Raw genomic sequence first — 18,401 nt, 5'->3', positions numbered from 1 at the left:
GTTACCATCCTCACCATATTCCCTCTAGTCCAGGTAGACAAGCTTGTTTATATCTGGTGCACTAGATTCCTACCTCCTCTGCTCTAGACTGTATCCCTTCGGGCCATTAGTAAATGGCATATCCACACAGCTTCAAGCTCAGTTTTTCACTCTTTATTTCACTTGCAACTGTCCTCATGATTCTGTGATTCACTATTGCAGTAGTCTCCTCTGTGGTCTGATTATCTCCTGCCTTATGTCACTTGAATCTATCCTCACTCTGCCACCAGGATGATTTCCTAGAGCACTTTTTGGTCTTCTGACTCCCTTCCTTAAAATCCTTTGGAAGCCTGTATGACAGACACTAGGTCCATGCACCTCACTACAAATAACTCAATTTCCTTTCTTTTTATGGCTGAGTAATATTCCATTGTATATATGTGCCACATCTTCTTTATCCATTTATCTCTCGATGGACACTTAGGTTGCTTCCATGTCCTGGCTATTGTAAATAGAGCTGCAGTGAACATTGTGGTACATGACTCTTTTTGAATTATGGTTTTCTCAGGTTATATGCCCAGTAGTGGGATTGCTGGGTCATATGGTAGTTCTATTTTTAGTTTTTTAAGGAACCTGCATACTGTTCTCCGTAGTGGCTGTATCGAATATTACTCAGCCATAAAACGAAACGAAACTGAGTTATTTGTAGTGAGGTGGATGGACCTAGAGTCTGTCCTACAGAGTGAAGTAAGTCAGAAAGAGAAAAACAAATACCGTATGCTAACACATATATTTGGAATCTAAAAAAAAAAAGCGATGAAGAACCTAGGGGCAGGACAGGAATAAAGACGCAGATGTAGAGATTGGACTTGAGGACACGGGGAAGGGGAAGTGTAAGCTGGGACGAAGTGAGAGAGTGGCATGGACTTATATACACACTACCAAATGTAAAATAGGTAGCTAGTGGGAAGCAGCTGCATAGCACAGGGAGATCAGCTCCGTGCCTTGTGACCACCTAGAGGGATGGGATAGGGAGGGTGGGAGGGAGATGCAAGAGGGAGGAGATATGGGGATATATGTATATGTATAGCTGATTCACTTTGTTATACAGCAGAAAGTAACACACTGTTGTGAAGCAATTATACTCCAATAAAGATGTTAAAAAAATAAAATAAATGAGACTATAGACATTAAAAAAAAATCCTGTGGAAGCTCTCCAATGTATATGTGGTAAAATGCGTTCTCCTTAGGCTGTCCTGCAGAACCGACTGCTAAGGCCTCTTCCTGACCCTCTAAAAACTGTACACGGTTTTTAAACTTAAGTTCCTAGAATAATGAACTACTTACACGTGTGACTCTTTGGTACTTCTGCACTTGTGTATGCTTTTTCTCCCTTGTCTTAAAACACTTCCTTCTCGTCACCTGTCAGAAGACACCTGGACAAAGTACCTTATGGGAAATGTATCCATTCTTTTTTTGTTCTTATATACAACTGTCATGACACCCATAAAGCCTTATTGTCCTTACTAATCATATGTCTAAATTCTCCACCAGACTGTACATCTTTCATGATGGGGTCCATTTTAAAATTTTTCTATGAACATTCATTCCTTAGTACCAAATTGTCATTCAGTAAATATTTGAATAAAGGTACAGATAAACACTGAATTTTTAATAGTGTAGTTCAGGTGAATCGAACAATGGTTAAGGGCAGAAATTGGAGAATCTGACTACTTGGGTATAAATCGAGACTCAGCTACACATTACTTACAGAATTGGAAGAAAGTTATATATCTTATATATGGCTTAGTGTCCTAAAATGATGCTTGGAACACTTTCTAGTACCCAGTAAACACTAAACATATTGCTACTGTTAATTTATGTTAATAAAATGTTACATTGAAGATATTTAAAATTCTAGCTAATCTAAGGAAGAACAAATTATTGGAACTCACAGAAGCCATTTAATTTGATCAACTAGGTATCTCTTTCATAGTATCTCTTCTGGAAGGTAATGGAAATATTGAAATATCATGATTTATACCACTGGAGTGAGAATTCCAGATTCTTAGAATGTTGGTTTATATACGTTAGAGCGACATTTCCTCTTTATTATTATTTTTGTGGTTATTACACCTACCTAATACATAAAAATTACTGCAACAAATCAAATTTAAAACCCATATTGTCAGTATTGGAAATCACAAGAAAACATACTGGCATGTGTAGTCGAATGACGTAAGCAAACCCAACCATCCAGAGCAGTGCAGATACACAGACAACTGATCAATTTTGGAAAAATGAGAAGGACAAGTGGTTGAGAAAGTGGAACAAGGAGAGTGCATGGTTGGAAACAGGTGGGATTGATTTAGAATGGCTCCCGGAGGGAGATGCTGATGGAATGGATAATTCTTTTATAGTCCAGATCTGGTTGTAGCTTCTCTTTAAAAATGATTCTTTTAAAAGCCTACATAATCTAACTGATGGAAAAATGTAACGAGTTGGCAGCCCATTCAAATGGAAAGTTGTTAATCAAAATTTCTCCACCTAACACGCAGCAGAATTTTGCACCAATGTGTCTCTATTCAACTGAAAAAATCAAGATGGGGACAGCTGTTATATTTTTCTGGTTATAATCTGAATCTTCAGATTCTGAAGTTCTGTAGCTTTGTTTCTGCCATCTGGTGGTTGAAAATGCTGACGTTCTTGCTGTCTATGAAGCTGTATTAATTCTTCATGCACACATATGAATATACATTGCCTCTCACGGAGCAATTTGCCGTTACTGAAACTGGCATGCATTTCAGGGCATTACACATGGAAAAAAATGGTATATATTCTCCTTTAATGAATTCTTCAGTCAAAATTTATGACATATTAAATTATTTACACACAAATGTCTTATTGTGTTGAATCCTATAAATGGTATTGTTTTGGAATGAAGCTTTTTCTTTCAACAGGCTCTAAGTTATTTTTCACCTCTGTTCAACTTAGTACATTTTTAGAATGTGAAGGGATTTCTAGGTGGCTTTAGAATACATTAATTTTGGTTAATGTGTTTAAGAATGGACAAGTAAAACTGAATGCAAATTGTAAAAGCAAGGTGTAGTTATCAGTGCAGTTGAAGACAAATAACTGTTAGATTACAGAAGCGAAGGGCCAAATGCTCACAAACCGAAGTCCAATTTATAGTATGCCTTCCTAATCATGCAAAGAATGTAATGTAGCAGGAATTGAGTGTAGCAGGGGAAAGGGGGATGGGAAAGAACATACATTGACATTGTTATAGTGTTACAGTGGAAATAATGTAAGATAATCCCCAGGCTATGTAGTTAAACAAAAGGTCGCTTCTCCCTAGGTTCAGGGTCAAACCTACTTGTTAACCTCTTTTAAGACCTTGACTCTGGGTTCAGGACTATCATAAAAACATGACTGGTTATCAGGAACCAGTACTGTCTCGTGCCTATCAAAGAGGACTTTAACACTGTGGGAAGTTCTTCCTCTTAGACTGGGGTTCATCCCATGTGGCTTATTTTTTAAGCCTTTGCGGCTGTGTGTGTAAGAGGGCTGTTTCATCATAGATAAGAACATTTGCAGTATTAACTGAAGTTTTATTTGCTGTTCTTTTTGAAGGCTCTGAGTTTTTTCTCTTTTGTTAGAATAAGGATGTAGACTTACAAAACAAACTATTGGGATTCCAGGCCTAGTTCTGTTAATTGATTTCACTGAATGATTTTAGTGAGCCATAGATTTACTTGAAAATTGGGATGATAACAACACATACTCCGCTGGCACTAGAAGTTATTTTGTTGATCAATAAATATATTGTTAATTAAAGAATTCATAAAAATATACCAGTACAAAACTATAATATTGTTACATTTCTCCCATGCTACTTGCTTCTTTCTATCCCTGGTTCCAGCCAGCTCAAAAAAGAGAAGGAAATAGTATTCAGCAGAAAGAGAGTATTGTTTGAGAGAGAGCAATTTTTCCACAAAGAGTCAATTTATGATGTAGTCTAAGTGTATAGGGAGCCGCAGAATGTGACTGAAGGTAAGAATGAGGCCCTCTCTGATAGGTCTCACCACCTACTACTGCCAAACTCACATTGAAATTTTGCCATTAAAGCTGCAGTTCTGGGCTTCCCTGGTGGCGCAGTGGTTGAGAGTCTGCCTGCCGATGCAGGATACACGGGTTCGTGCCCCGGTCCGGGAAGATCCCACATGCCGCAGAGCGGCTGGGCCCGTGAGCCATGGCCGCTGAGCCTGCGTGTCCGGAGCCTGTGCTCCGCAACGGGAGAGGCCATAACAGTGAGAGACCCGCGTACCAGAAAAAAAAAAAAAAAAAAAAAAAAAAGATGTAGTTCTTTTAGATCTTGATGACACCTCTTCCAAAAGTCCCTACCAAAGAGAAGACATTATACAGGGGTCCAGCATTATTAATTATCAAAAGAATCTTGACAGAAACGGAGGAGAAATCTGCTGGGCAGAGGCCAAGCAATGTATGTGGGTAGAATGAGAAGGGACACCATCTCCTCCACATTTACCTTTACCTTCCTATGGACTTTTGCATGACCATTTTTTGTTTCTTTTTAAGTACGTGGCATCACTAAACTATAATTAAAAGAAGTATTCGCCAGGGATATAAATATTCAAGTTAATCAAGTTTGTTTTCCTTTAGTTTTTTTTTTTTTTTTTTGGCGGTACGCAGTCCTATCACTGCTGTGGCCTCTCCCATTGCGAAGCACACGCTCCGGACGCGCAGGCTTAGCGTCCATGGCTCACGGGCCCAGCCGCTCCGCGGCATGTGGGATCCTCCCGGACCGGGGCACGAACCCGTGTCCCCCGCATCGGCAGGCAGACTCTCAACCACTGCGCCACCAGGGAAGCCCTCCTTTGGTATTTTTTAGGCTTCTTCTAAGTTTGAATTTGTGTTTAGAAGGTCTTTTTGAATTTATACTGTGTGTAGTTATTACTGTGGTAACTTACAAATAAAAATAGCTCTAGCACATACAATACATCTTAGAACATTTCTATGGATAACCTTGATATGTTGGTGATAGCACAGGGAATTTTCCATTCCCTTTTAAGAAATCAGGGTGGTTTTTTCTTTCTAAAATTATTCCGCACCAAATGTATTTTGTTCACAACGTAAAGATGATGTTTAGGATGGTGACAGGTTGTGATCACAATTTTCTCTGTGCCAAGGATGAATTTATAAAAATACCATTCTTGCAAGTTTACCAATCATCATTTTATGTTCCTTTCTTAATGTATTTTTGAGAACTATGCCTGTAAAATAGAAAAGGAAACAACTACATCTTAAATAATATTCTGTGTAGTAACTTTTTCCTTTAGAACTTGAAATTAAAAGGACACAAGACATTTTAAATATGCTCCTTAATTAAATGCCTTCAGAATATCTGTTGATTTGTTCTTTCATGGTTAGCACCCAGCACAACTTCTGGCTTAATGCTAAGTATACAAAGATGATAAGGTGCTAAGTCTTTGGACAATACAGGTAATGATTCAAAATGAATCCTGCCTTTATAGGAGCTCAGATGTTACAGAAGAGTGTGAGAGAGTTTATGCAGCATGAAAAGAACAATATGACAGATATTTGAAAGGCAAGGTGCAATCAGAAAGAATGACAAATTCTTGAGAATAAGGATGAAGAAAGGCTGTACAGAATAGGACCAAAAAAAAGGAGCTGAATCTTGAATGAAGGCAATAGACATTTTACTAATTAAATATGGTGGGTAGAGATGTGGATAAGAAATGGTATTCTGGATAAAGGGGTTGACATATGTAAGAACTGTGTATAACATAAACTAATATTTAAATAAAAGATTACAAAAGAATAAAAAATTGACTAACATGACATGATAGGTCTAATGACCCACATAGGTTTCTTTCTTCCCTCGCTGAAGTAATAACTATGATCAGGATTAACTAGTGTATAAAAGGAAGCATTAAACATTTTACCTATCTAGTTGGGATCCAGTTTTTTAAAGCATCAGTGAATTATAAATGGTAATGCATATGCAAGAATGTGATTAAATGCTAAGGAGACATTTGAGAATCTATGAATCTTCTCTCCTCAAACTATGTCATTATAAAATTTGATATGTCTTGCATGGGAACTTGTGAATGTTTTAGTGTTTCAAAATTTTGAGTATTTTTTAGAATTTTTTATATAGATAAATATGGAGAATATGATCAACAAATATTTTCCAGATTATACTGAGTATCAAATAGTTATAAATCTTACTTCATAAAGGACTGAAGCAAGTCTATTCTATTAATAAAAGAATTACTTGTGATTGTAAAATACTAAAGCCAACCTAAATACTCAATAGTGGAATTGTTAATACATAAGTTACAAATACTATACAGTATTTAAACCCTTTAACTGAAGACATTGAATGGAGAATGTTTCATAATATATGTATATTTTTTTAAAAACTGTGATTAAATGACTGATTTTAATAGTTTCGGGGGAAAGTCTCAGCATTAAATATGAAGTGTAATGATGTCATTCTGAAATTTGTAAAAATACATGTATAAATATATAAATATTATATATTGCAGACACTAAATCACAAAAGAAAGAGGCTGAAATAGCATTTTTTTAGAGTTGGGATTCAGCAAACAACTTGGCTCTAAGGAGGTGCTGTTAACCACTACCCAAAACTACCTTTCTGGCAAGTCACTAAAATATTAGTGGTTGTAATCTCTTGATAGGCAGTTATGATCTTAACTTTTCTTCTTTTTTCATATATTGGCTGAAACTTTTATAATTAACATGTACTAACTAATATTATCATAATACCATAATTTTTTGATAAAAATGACATGACGTTGGTACTAAATTTACCAACTGGGATAATTGAAAGTTTCTGTCTTTCTTACATCAGTTATTCATGGAATGAACATTAATAGGAGTTATTAATGAGCATTAAAAGTCAGAGAAAGTCAGAAAAGAGACATCTCATTCATTCACTCACTCATTCTGATAGCTCAAAAATGTAACCATTGTATTTCCCTTTGTTGTCTAGTGAATCATAAGGTTGTACTTTTGATGTATGTTTTGTAAAGAAGACATGCCCATTGCTCTTGGTAGTACTTTCAAGAGTGGCATCATTTTCTAATAAAGTGGGCTTAATAACCAAAGCAGTTATATTTGGATTTGGCTGCAAAGATAGGCAATGATTGAGAATGATAAAACTAGGCCAAATTATGAAATGTTAGTTGCACCTTAGAGATAATCTTTTTGCCTTTAAAGTCTTTTTTACAGATAAATTAAAACTCTAAAACTTGGGTGAAACAACTTTTCCAGCTAATCAGTAGCAAAATTAAGACTAGATTCCATTCATATTTAGTAACTTCCATGGCAGTGTGCTTTCTACTCTGTAACATTGCCTCCAGTCATTCTGCATTTTTCATATTTGCTTGAAAATATTTTATTAGTAATTTATTTCCAGTCTTCTAATGAAGACATTACAAATCTGAATGCAAATGTATTCATTAAATGAAAAAGGAATCCTGATGAAACCTGCTCTGCTTTGGATCATTTTGATGGAGTATAATGTTTTAACAGTCTCTACTGTTTACTGATATGCTGAGTGAATTTGCAAATTTCCTCTGTGATAGAAACATAAGTGATTTAATAAGCTCATATGATAGAATGTTTAAAACTATATTCATAATTCTTTAGATATTAATTTTGTACATTAACCAGAGACACTGAGTGGAGAATATGTTTAATGGGAAATTTAAATGAAAAATGTAAACTTGGTAACTATATTATATAGACTAGACTTCTGAGGTGTATGAAAAAAATCAAATTTTTCTTAGTAGTTTGTGTAATCTGTGATGATATAATTTTTCCCCATTCTTTTTGAAATGTTTATTTTATTCAATCAAAAATCAACATGTAATCAATATAAAATTATTAATGAGGTATTTTACATTTTTCCTTTTTTATTGAATAAATTTGATATAAAATGTAAAAGATTAAGGTGTACTATGTGTTAACTTAATACATTTATATATTGTAAAATATGATGTAGCTATATTTATTGCATTACATAATTATAGTACAATTTTGCCTTTATACATTATACTGTGCATTAGATCTCTATGGTTTATTTACTACTTACTATAACTTTGTACCCTTAAACACCATCAGTCTTACTCCACCTCCCGTCCCCTGGTAATCACCATTTTACTCTTTTTTCCACAGGTTTAACTTTTTTAGATTGCACATATAAGTGATAGCATGTAGTACTTGTCTTTGTCTGACTTATTTTGCTAAGCATTTTGCTTAAGGTCCACCTACTCTTGTTGCAAAGGGCAGGATATCTTTCCTCATGGCTGAATAATATTCCCTTGTGTATATGTACCACATCTTTTTTACCCATTCATCCATTGATGTGTGTTTGGGTTGTTTTCATATCTTGACTGTTTAGAATAATGCTGCAATAAACATGGAAGCCCATATATCTTGTCAAAATCCTGTTTTCTCTTCCTTTGGGTACATACCTAGAAGTCGAATTGCTGGATTGTATAGTAGATCTGTTTTTAATTTTTTGAAGAACCCTCATCTAATTTTCCATAGCAGTTGGGCCAATTTATATTCCTACCAACAATATATACAGGTTCCCTTTCATCACATCCTTGCCAACAACTGTTATCTCTTCTCTTCTTGGTGATAGCCGACCTAACAGGTGTGAGGTGATATCTTCTTGTGGTTCTTACTTGCTTTTACCTGATAATTATTGATGTTCAACATCTTTTCATGTGCCTGTTGGCCATTTTGATGTCCTCTTTGGAAAAGCGTCTTTTTAGTTTTTCTGCCCATTGTTTAATCAGATTGTTTTTCGGTGGTGGTGGTTGTTAAGTTGACTAAGTCCTTTCTATATTGTGGATATAAACTCCTTTTCCAATATATGGTTTGCAAAGATTTTCTCCCATTCTGTAGGTTGTATTTTCATTTTGTTGATGGTTTCCTTTGCTGTGCAGAAACATTTGAGTTTGATGTGGTCCCATTGGTTGAATTTTGTTTTCGTTGTTTGTGCTTCTGGTGCTATGTCCAAAAAATCATTGCCAAATGGACACATATACACTACCAAATGTAAAATAGATAGCTAGTGGGAAGCAGCCACATAGCACAGGGAGATCAGCTTGGTGCTTTGTGTCCACCTAGAGGGGTGGGATAGGGAGGGTGGGAGGGAGAGGCAAGAGGGAGGAGATAGGGGGATATATGTATACGTATAGCTGACTCACTTTGTTATAAAGCAGAAACTAACACACCATTGTAAAGCAATTATACTCCAATAAAGATGTTTGGGGAAAAAAATAATCTTTGCCAAGACAATATCAAAGAGCTTCTTCCCTATTTTTATTCAAAAAGTTTAATGGTATCAGGTCTTGTGTTTAAGTCTTGGATCCATTTTGAATTAATTTTTGTGAATGGTGTGAGATGGGGGTCCAATTTCATTGTTCCACATGTGTTTCTCCAGTTTTCCCAGCACCATTTGTTGAAGAGACTGTCTTTTTCCCCATTGGGTGTTCTTGGTTCCCTTTTTCAAATATTAGTTGACTATGTATGCCAGAATTTAATTCTGGGATCTAAGTCTGTTATTAATCGGTGTGTTTATTTTAGTGCCAGTACTGTACTGTTTTTATTACTATGGCTTTATAGCATAGTTTGAAATCCATAAGTGTGATATCTCTGGCTTTTGTTTTTCTCCTCAGGATTGCTTTGACTATTTGGGATCTTTTCTGGTTCCTCACTAATATTAGGATTGTTTCTTCTATTTCTGTGATGGAAGCCTTTAATATTTTGACGGGGATTGTGTTGAATCTGTAGATGGCCATACTACCCAAAGCCATTTTTTAAAAATCAAAACCATTTTAAGAATATTAATTTCTTGATCCATGAACACAGAAAGCCTTTCCATTTGTTTGTGTGTTTTTTGGTTTCATTCAGCAAAGTCTTGTATTTTTCATTGTACAGATCTTTCACTTCCTTGGTTAAATTTATTCCTAAGTATTTTATTGTTTTTGATGCTATTGTGAATGGGATAGTTTTCTTTAATTCTTTTTCAGATGTTTCACCCTTAGTGTAAAGGAATGTAACTGATTTCTGTATGTTGTATTTCCATTTTCATTTGTCACAGGGTATTTTTAAATTTCTCTTCTAATTTCTTTGTTGATCTATTTGGTGTTCAGTAGCATGTTGTCGAATATCCACATATTTGTGATTTTTCTAGTTTTCTTCTTTTAATTGATTTCTAGTTTCACACCTTTGTGGTCAGAAAAAAGATGCTTGATATGTTTTCAGTCTTCTTAAATATAAGACTTGTTTTGTGGCCTAATATATAATCTGTCCTGGAGAAAGTTCCATGTGCACTTGAGAAGAATGTGTATTCTGCTGCTGTTGGGTAGAATGTTCTGTATATATCTAAGTTCATTTGTTCTAAAGTGTGGTTCAATTCCAATTTTTCCTTATTGATTTTCTGTCTAGCTGATAGTAGGGTATTGAAATTCTCTACTATTATTGTTGTCTATTTCTTTAAGATTATTTAGTATTTGCTTAATATATTTTGGTGCTTGGGTGTTGGGAGCATATGTATTTAAAATTGTTATATCTTCTTAATGTATGGACCCTTTTATCATTATATAATGATCTTCTCTGTCTCTTGTTACTCTTACTGGCATGAAATATATTTTGTCTGTTATAAAAATGGCCGTACCTACCTTCTTTTGTTTTCTATTTGCTTAGAATATCATCTTCCATCCTTTCACTTGGAGCCTGTGTGTGTCTTTAGAGATGAAATGAGTCTTCTATAGACAGCATATAGTTGAGTCTTCTTTTTTTTATTCCTCCAGCCTCTCTGTAACTTTCAATTAATGAGTTCAACCCATTTACATTTAGGGTGATTACTGATATGTAAGGATTTACTACTGCCATTTTATCTTCTGCGTTGAGGTTAATTTTCTCTCCATTGTTTCTTTCTCCTTCCCTCTATCTTTGTATAAGTTGGTGATTTTCTATGGTGATTTGCACGACCTCCCATTTTTTATGTTTCATGTCTCTATACTACATTGTTTGCTTTATGGTTACCATGAGGCTTACATAAAACATTTCACAGGTAAATAGTCCTTTTCATGACGATAGCAATTCATCTTCACTCACCTATAAAGGTTTTATCCTTTTACTCTTCCCCTTTTATATTTTTGATGTCACCAATTATCTTTTTATGCTGTGATTTCATTACCAAGTTGTAGTAGCTCTAGTTATTTTTAGTGCTCTTTTTCTTTAATATTTATGCTATAATGAAGGGTTTAATATACTATTCAAAAAAGGGTCAGTTTTCTAATTCTATTTATCACCTTAATTAGAGTTTTGTGTACTTTTGTCTTTTCCTTTCAACTTGAAGAGCTCCTCTCAACGTTTCTTGTGAGCAGGTTTAGTGGTGGTGAACTCTCTCAGCTTTTGTTTCTCTAGAAAAGCCTTTATTTCTTCTTTATATCTGAAGGATAACTTTGCTGGATGGTCTTCTTGGCTGGAAGTTTTTATCTTTCAATATTTTGAATATGTCATTCTATTCTCTCTTGACCTATAGAGTTTCTGCTGAAAAATCTACTAGCCTAATTGAGGTTCCTTTGTAGCATATTGTCTTTTTTCTCTGGTTGCCTTTACATTTATCTTTGACTTCTGACACTTTTAATATAATGTGTCTTGGAGAAGTTGTTTTTCTGTTGAGATAATAAGGTGCTCTATTAGCTTCATGGACTTGTGTATCTAGTTCTTATCCCAGGTTTGGGAAGTTCTCAGCTAGTATTTCTTTAAATACACTTTCTGCTCTCTTCTCCTTCTGTTATATCCATTAATCTTGGCTTTCCTAATGCAGTCTGATGGTTCTTGTAGGGTTTCTTCACTTTTTAAAAATCTTAGTTCTCTCTCCTCTTCCACTTGAGTCATTTCTGTATTTGTATTCTGTATTTGTATCGAGCTCACTTATTCTCTCTTCCATCGGATCTGCTCACTCTGCAGTGTTTTTGAATGCATTCTTCATGTCATTTGAGTTCTTCAACTCCAGAATTTGTCTGGTTCTGTTTTAGATTTCAATCTCTTTGGTAAAGCACTCTTTCTGTTTGTTAATTTTATTCCCGAAATTATGATATTGCCTTTCTGGGTTTTCTTGTAACTCATTAAATTTCTTCATAACAGCTATTTTGAATTCCTTATCAGGTAGATAGCAATATTCCATGTCTTTGGGTTCAGTTGCTGAAAAATTGTCATTTCCTTTTTGTGATACTGTATTACAATGTTTTTTCATAGTGTTTGATGGAAAGCACCTCTGTTGCCACATTTGAAGTAGCAAATACCTTGTTTAGGTAAGGCTTTGATCCAACAATTCAACAGATTGATAATTAGGAGCCTTCCTTTCTTCCCAGAAGGTGGCACTATAGCACCAAGTCTTTGGTTTCTCTTACTGGAGCTGACTGGTTACTAAGCTTGGGAACTTGTGCATTTAAAACAAAACAAAACAAAGAAACTGGCAGAGGGAAAAAAGAAAAAATAGAGGAAAAGGGTGGCAGCAGAGTGGGGGAGGTGTGTGCTTAGCACTTGGGGTTTGGGGTGTATCATGGCCTGGTAGTGGAATCCTTGAGTTGGGGGGTCTCAGAGGTTTGTGGGTGGTTCTTTTGCCAGAATCCCAGGGCAGACATCAGGAAATGCTTTCCTTCAGATCTTTGTCTGCCTTCTTCCCTTTCCTTTCCCTCCCCCAGTCACTGCCATTCTCTCCACAAAAAAAAAAAAAACAATGGGCCTTTCCAGCTGTAGCACTAGGAGCTGGTCAACACCCACTCACCTGTTTCACCCTTCACTTCTGCCAGAGGGTTGTGGCGGCCCACTGCTAGACCTACCACCACTCCCCTCATTTCACAGTGACCTCTGAGGTCCAATCCACCAGTTTCAAGTGCACAGATGGATGTATTGCTCAGGTGTCCTGGTGTATGTTGTGCAGAGGTACTTTTTTTTTGTTTCTGGTTACGGATGCCCAACTAATTGCACAATAAGTCAAAAGAGTGAGCAAAAAGGAACAACTCACACCACCATGATGCTGACATCACTCTGTCCCAATTCTTAAAACCATATATTTCTCTTTCTCAACATTTTTTTTTAGTAAATACTGCGATAAGAATCTTGGAACTGTTTCTTACACTGTCTCTCAATACAGACCAACTGATGATGCCAAAGATGGCTCCCTAAATGTAACTTTGGGAAGAGGGTCAATAACAATTCAGGAATCTATCAGAATCCTTAATGGTCTGACATAATCCGAGGTTACATTTTTGAGCATCTATAGGAATACCACACATCCTTTGGGAAATACCCTATAAATATTGTTTTGCTCAACTGAGCAAATATTTAATATTGAAAAAATATTAAACAGTGGTATATATTTTTTTCTCCCTGGTTAGTACTTAGGGTACTGCTACTTTTCTAGTTGCCAGCTAAGAGCAGTCATAGGTTGCGGCAAACAGTTATATATTGTAGAATTGATTTCTTGTGGAAGTTAACTCTCTAAGAAGGGTGAGTTTCTACAGAGAAGTTACTCCATCTCTACTAAAACGTGAGCCAAGGAGAGAGATGGAGATAAGGAGTTGAGGAATATTGATTCGCAGGTGCTATTAGAGCTGAGTTTGATGCAATTATTCAAGGAAAACATGGGAAGGACCAGAAATGTAATAGGTGAAGGGTACTTAGAAGAAACCAGAAGCCATATGGGCAGCATGAGCACCGGAAGGAAATAGTTCCTTGGTAGTCATGAGTGAAGAATGGATTGACCTAAAACGTAAAATGTCAAAGAGGATTAAACAGACGTTTAGCTATTATTTAGGCAATTGGGATGTTACTATTGACCTTGCCTTTGGCCGACAAAGACAGATTGCTGTGCATTTAACACTACATGGGAAAGTTGCTAGTCTTCAAAGAAGTTCAAGAGAAAGATAGAAATTATTTGATAGGGACCTAGGGTAGATTTAGGATACAAGAGCAGCAAATATTTTTTGTCTTAAAAGGAGAGTTGTATGTAGTTGCAAAAGGCAAAGAAGATACTTGGAGCAAATCCTGAGGAGGTGGAAGAGGTGAATCAAGATCACAAATGAAAGAGCTAACCTTGGAAAATAGGAGGCACCTCTCCCATTAAAATTTGAAGGTGGAAAAATAGGGATGGCTGAATATAAAAAGTATGAGAGAAGGGGGAAAGTTTTTTTGAAAGATTATCTTGTAAAATCAACTATTAGATGAAGGTTTTTGGAGTAAGGAAAAAAGACTTGCAGATAGTACTCAAAATGGTGAATAACTGCTTTCAGAAAAAGGGATTTGGGGTGACTTAGAGTCAAAAAATAGAATTCTGGACAGTTTATGGACTGATTCAAAAAAAAGATATTTATTTGTAATGATGCTTTGTTGCATCTGATTCTCCCTGGCAGCCTGATATTTGGAGTGGGGGAGGAGATGGTTAGATTCCTCCAGAGATGGGATTATCAGGATAGTTGTGGTGGAAAGACAAAGAGACCAAGGAATTATTGTTGAACTGGAGAAGTGAGGTCCTTGGAACAATTTGAATGAATCTACAAGTATTGGGACGCCAAACTAAAGATTGATTCAGGAAATTTTCTGGTATACGTTTACCCCTGTGAAAAACTTAACATCAGTACTGATTTGATCTCAGAGACTTCAACTGTAAATATTTGTTTTCTATAAACACAGACCAAAGGGAATGGAAAAATATCAAGCTCAAAATGACATCAATCATTCAAAACTTTTGCTGGTGTATATATATGGTTGATGTAGAGTAATAAAGTAGGAAGAATTCCATCATATACATGTTCACAATAGGGATATAAAGCTTAATGAAATTAAAATGAAACTTTATTAAAAAGTACAGAGTCTAAATCCTAATCACCCAGCCCCAATACAAAAGCTAAAGTAAGTCTTGGTTCAAGATAGAAAATGATATTTATATTTTATTTCTCCATGGCAGATAATTCTTAGAGAGGCAGATAAGTGTGATAGAAAATATCCTTTAAAATATTCAGCTTATTTCAGTCTTGAATGTAGCCTAAATCCAGCTGGAAATGTTATTATCTAGTTGTAGCCATTCCTTTATGTTTAATTCAATGCTATTTATAAATAAATTACTCTAAATAGGTTAATATTATCTACCTTTTGTTAAGTGAGGGAAAAATTCATTACTTTATTATTTCACGTTATTATTAAATGTTTTGTGCTCTAATCATAAATAGAAAAATGGTATCCATTTCGCTCCTTCAAAAGCTAACATTTGAGAGTTTTGATTTTTGACCTCGGGGACTGTTGTGAGGACTGATGGTGAGGCATGAGTAAGGACAGGATAAACGTTGGGTTTTTAAATATTCATCTTTATTAATTCTAAATGTGCACATGATATCTTCTGGATCAAAGATAAGTTATCATTGTTCACTTAAAAATAATGAATGTGTAGTTCTCCACACTCTAATTTTTATCCATAGGCAACGAGATAAAAGTTAGGTATTATGTCCTATAAGTGAAATTTAAAAATTTGTATCATAGGAGAGAAACAGAGAAAAATGAATTTTCTCTCTTTATATACAGGAGAAAGAGGCAACTGCCTCCTCATACCCTCCCAAAAGGAGAAAAAATTTTTTTTGCTTCTTGGAGATGGATGAAAAGGATTCTGTGTTCTCACTCTAATCTTTTGGAATGTAAATACATCTCTCTGAAGGCCAGATAAGATCCAGTGACTCTGGATTTTATGACTAAAGATGTCTCCAAGGTTCTAGGCCTCATTTTCCCTTGAAATGCAAATGTGTACCCTTAGAGTTAGATCAGTATCTCTGGAGTTCTCTCAGCATCTCTACAGTTGTCAACTAACTTCCCAAGTCTTACTCTTAGCTCAGGATCCCAAGTTTTAGCAAAATACATGCAAAAGGCCCCAACTCTCTAGAAACACAAAAATATTTTCTCTTTCCACTCAATAGGTAATCTAAGGCTATCTTGGAAAAAGTCATAAGAAGAGATAGGGAATCGTAAGTGGAGCAAGGAGGAAAATTCACTAATGGGCAGTGTGCACATATCAGTGTTCGGTTAGGTGGGATGGAGGCTGGAGTGACTGGAGCGACCTGACATGTGACACACTTGGAACATGACCTCAGGGGAGTCCAGGGACAGATCGTAGACCAAAGTCCTGACGTGAAAGAGCTCAGAGTCTGCCATATAAGCTCATAAACTGATTCATGGTACAGAAGCAGTTTTTAAGAAAATGTGCAAAGTTGGAGTACTATCAAAAAATTAGGAAGAGACATGGGATAAAGACTTGGTTCCTTCTGTTATAAAATTTCAAACTTATATATGTAGATGTGGGTCATTATTCATTCAGCACTCATGGACCCTTTCTTACTGAAGACCCATGGCTCTCCTCAGTACTAGAAATTTTTATTGAATTATTTCTTTGGTAATTTCTTTCCTTCCATATCTGCCATTCCCAGTTGTTTGAATTTTCACTAATTTGTTCCTAGTCTTGTTGGATTTGTTTTCTGCTCCTTCTTGTATTTTGTTTTTTCTCTCTGCTTTTTCATTCTGTGTTCTGAAAGATTCTCTTCATTGTTTGTCCTGTCTTTAAAAAAATTTTCTACAAATATATATTTAAGTTACAAAACCTCACTATTATTCTATTTGTCATAGATTTTTATTTGTAGCTGATGAATGTAATATATTCACACACATACGAGGATGTTATCAGAATATTTAATCCTTTTATTTTTAAATTATATGGTTCCTCAAAAATCATTTTTCCTGCTTTTCCTGTTTGTCTACTCTTTCATATCAAAGCTTTTTTTCAAATGTCATATAACCTTTGGTTGTTAGCCATATCTGACAATGAAGTGTGGCTGGGAGCTCTGGAAAGTACTTGGGGATTACTAACAACTTCACTTTGGAGTGAATGGCACAGAGCCAGAAGTTCTGATGGTATATCGCTAAATGCACCATCCGGAGTTTCACCCTATAGTGCTAACCTCCACTTAAGTTTCCTTGGTTCTTCCCAGACACTTCTTTTTTTAAAGAGAGATTCCTGATGATTTTTATTTAGACCTAAAACATGTGACTGTAGGTAATGTATTGAATATTATTGGAGGAAAGGGGTTTCCTTAGAGATTCCAGTTAGTTCAATTTTTAATGCCCTAGCCCTCACTCTGGCCCTTCTTCAACTTACGCTTTGGGTTCTGAGTTTCTCTGGAGCTCCACTTTACAGCCTCTCTCCAATTGCAGATTCCACTTAGAGCGTTTTAGGTGGAGGTTTCCTCCTCTGCTTCATCAGGCTAACACCTTTTCCTCTGTATCTTTGTTGTAAACTCTCATCTGCTGAATCCCCCTTTCCTATTGTTCATATTGCTGTGTATGTATACCATTTTTATTCCTTTTCTATCATACCGTGTATTGTCTAAAAGTCCTGGATGTGAACACGTGCACTTGGTCTCAAGTTAGGCACTAGGGTCAGTGTCTAGCCTCTATAGATGAACAGATGGATTCTGTGAGATTCTTTGTGAGAGAGTTCACTAAAGCTGAAATAAGAAAAAAGCCAGATGCATGTTATCTTAGCCTGAAGCCAAGTTTTGTCCTGAAAAAAACACCAGTCATGATGACAAAACCAAACAGGTAGTAAATGGGCTGAAAGCAAATATAAAATTACTGATGTTAGTTAACAAAGTAATATGACTGTTGAACAACTAAATACAAGTGAGGCATGCCAACAAATGATCTGTAAGATTCTATAGTCAATATTATCTCTGTCCCCTGGAAAGCAGTTACTTTGGGTTTCACAGTTGGGTTTCTGTGATTATCCAGTTTACTTGCTTCCTTGCTGTACCAACAATTCTTTGGATATATAAAGTACAGATGTTTTCCTTGATAATTCTATTATATCAGATGGAACGAAGCACAGTAATCAGAGCTAGGGTTGTTGAACATTTGAAAGGATCTACTTCTTAGTGTCTATAAGAAATTCTTGGATTAGGGTAGAGCTCTTGCATGGCCTCAGGAAAAAAAAAATCTGTTCATTACTGGTTTAAATGGACAGTAGATGGTACATTCAGGCATTCTGAGTGCCCACAACTAATGGTTTCGTCCTCTACATGGTAAATCAGTATATACTTAGATATATCATTGGAACTACAAAATAATAAAACTTGTATAGAAAATACTTCATCGCTAAATTTCAGACTCATTGAAATGTTGTTTACACAGACTAGAGAACTCTCTAATTGCTCGTATTAAATAAAATGATGTACTTTGCAAAATTAGTAATATTTTGGACTATATATCAAATGATTATGTAAAAAAAT

This window comes from Aethalodelphis obliquidens, unplaced genomic scaffold (assembly GCF_003676395.1).
Source record: "Aethalodelphis obliquidens isolate GAN/ISIS:26980383/991018 unplaced genomic scaffold, ASM367639v1 scaffold27, whole genome shotgun sequence".
Classification (NCBI taxonomy): Eukaryota; Metazoa; Chordata; class Mammalia; order Artiodactyla; family Delphinidae; genus Aethalodelphis; species Aethalodelphis obliquidens.
The sequence above is the reverse complement of the archived record's forward strand: the minus strand, read 5'-3'. Positions refer to the sequence as shown.